Source organism: Manis pentadactyla, chromosome 18 (genome assembly GCF_030020395.1).
Source record: "Manis pentadactyla isolate mManPen7 chromosome 18, mManPen7.hap1, whole genome shotgun sequence".
Classification (NCBI taxonomy): domain Eukaryota; kingdom Metazoa; phylum Chordata; class Mammalia; order Pholidota; family Manidae; genus Manis; species Manis pentadactyla.
Window position 1 is genome coordinate 1212292 of NC_080036.1, and position 2475 is coordinate 1214766.

Consider the following 2475-nt stretch of genomic DNA (forward strand, 5'->3'; position numbering starts at 1 on the left):
GTCGGTCTCACTCACCACTCCGTCAGTCAGTCTGCCTGTCACTCTCAGTCACCAGTGAGACTCAGTCACTCTCAGTCGGTCACTCAGTCACTCTCAGTTAGTCTGTCTCCCCAAGTCACTGCCTCTCTCTCTCTCTCTCTCTCTCTCTCTCTCTTCACCTGCCCTTCCAAAGTCCAGCTCCAGTGGGGGTGGGTGGGGTGGGGTGGGCGGGGGTTGTGAAGCCCAAAAGGATGAGACGGAGTCGGTGCACAGAGAGACAGGACACAGAGTCAGATGGAGGTGATCTCCCGACAAAGTGCCGATGACAGCTTTATTTATACCATTTTGCACAAGGATATGAATATTTTTTTTTCTGTGGATTAATTGGTATAGACAATTGATTGATAGGTATGAGCAAGTTTTTCTTCTTCTTCTTCTTCTTCTTTCTGATCTAGTCATGGTTGGTCAAGTGTTAGACAGGTGATCATTTTTCTGTTCCTTGACAGAAACTTTTCCTAGCAACGTGGACTCTGTTGTGTTTTACGTTTCTATGCGACGCGGTTTCTAAGTGCATGGGACCACCGTAGGAGCTTGCAGTATGTAGCAGCGACTACGGAGTCTATCAGCTTAGGGTGAAATTCAGGTCACCTACTGCCACAGTGAGCTAGGATTCTTTCTTTCCCACAAAAATATTCTTACAAGTTTTAATAAATTTATAATCAATCTAAAATCATAAACTCATATCTTCATTATACACCCCTCTGCAGGGCACAGTAAGCAGCAAACTACATTTCCCCTTCCTCTGTGTGGATACCGACATCTCCCTGACATAAGACACAGGTCGCCATGACTCCACTACCGAAGGGACTAAACAAGTTCTTACATGGTGAACGATGCAAGGGCATTCATATCATAGAAACTATTTCTGTGTGTTAACTATAAACAATCAAGTCAAGTATGATGTACGATTATTCTTTTTTTTTTTTATACTTGATATGTAATTCTAATAAAATATTGACGTAGTAGGTAAATGCAAGAGATAGATAGAAGGAAGGCATGATTGAGTGCGGTAAGAGAGCAAGTGTCGATGATCAGGTTTGTGCCTATAGACTAGGTCTTAATCCAAACCAGACGAGGGCAGCAAAACATCCAAGGTTGCAGAAGGTTTCTCTCAACCCTGGGGGGTGGGGGGAGGGGGGAGGTTCTAAGCCTCCCCTCTGTTGGTCCCCATTTTCTTGCCTGCCGGCCCCCCTGCCTACGACCGTGCCTGTCTTAGGTTGTTCCTCCCTTGACGAATCTTACCCGTCTCTGGCTAGCCAGCCATCTTCCGGGGCCATACAGGGAGATGTAAAGCTGGTAAGTGAGAGAGAAGCCATATTCTTGGAAAAGGTTAGCTTTTTCCTTCTTGGCAGATGTATGCCCTGTGGCTTCCAGGCCCAGCACTTGTCTTGCAGTATCTTTACTTCTTGAAAAATTATGGGATTTGTTGATTTCACGTGTAAGGCACAAATGCTAGTCAAGGGCTGTCATGAGGGAGGGAGGGAGGGAGGGAGGAAGGAAGGAAGGAAGGAGGGAGGGAGGGAGGGAGGGAGGGAGGGAGGAAGGAAGGAAGGAAGGAAGGAAGGAAGGAAGGAAGGAAGAAAGAAAAAAAGCTAATAGAAGTAGCAGAGGGAAGGAAGAAAAGATGAGAAGATTGATGAAGTGTCAGACAGGGTTATTCAAGTCAATATTCTCTCGTAACTCTATTTCTATAAAACTCTCCATCACTAGTTTCACTAGCATGGTAACAATAAAAGGGGGGTATTCTCAGTGGAAATGGGGTGGTCAATGTTTGACTGACGGTAGGTTTCGGTACTTTATGCTGAGATCGCCATTGGGCCCCGGCGTGTTCCGTTCTTCAGGAGCACTGTCCTGAAAAGCTCCTGGGAAACTTATGTTCTCATCCTTTCCACACTGCTCGGCAGAGGTTAGTTAACCCTTAGCGAAAAGGCAGGTCAAAGCAAGGCCAAGAGTATAATAAAAAAAAAGCGAAATCAAGGTGGGTAATAGGGGGAGCCGGCTGCAAAGGCCCCTGCTTCGTGGGGGTCTTCTTCCAGCCTGAGTTTTGCTACACAGCTTGAATGGCATGGCTCCCTCAGCCACCCCTTTCTCCAACTTGCTCTCTTTCAATAAAACATAATAAACCTTTCAGGTTGCCTCTCCTCCCTGAGGCCGTCCACACTTCTTCACTCTTTAGGTAACTATCAATAAAACTTGTACTGTGCTTCATGACTGTGTCTCTGCCCTTCGATTCTTGTTGGCGGCGGGGAGGGACCAAAACCGAGCGCAATACACAACGCTTCCCCCTGACAGTTTCACCTACTGCACAGGGAGAGAGACCTCCCCAGATGTGGCTGCCCAAACAACACCGTGAACGTGTGGGATGACACCAAGGACTTCCCGCGGGGAGCGGTGGCGGTGGGGGCCGGGAGCCCCATCGATCTGGAAGATGATGGA

General features: G+C 47.5%; 1 long non-coding RNA gene across 1 annotated transcript in view; it reads left to right on the top strand.

Annotated features, from left to right (window-relative positions):
- LOC130681482 (uncharacterized) overlaps positions 1-876 on the top strand; it is a 1836-nt gene extending 960 nt beyond the window's left edge. The window contains exon 3 of the long non-coding RNA XR_008994660.1: positions 747-876. This is a non-coding gene — a long non-coding RNA (uncharacterized LOC130681482). The remainder of the gene's footprint in view (positions 1-746) is intronic.
- The last annotated feature ends 1599 nt before the right edge of the window (positions 877-2475 follow it).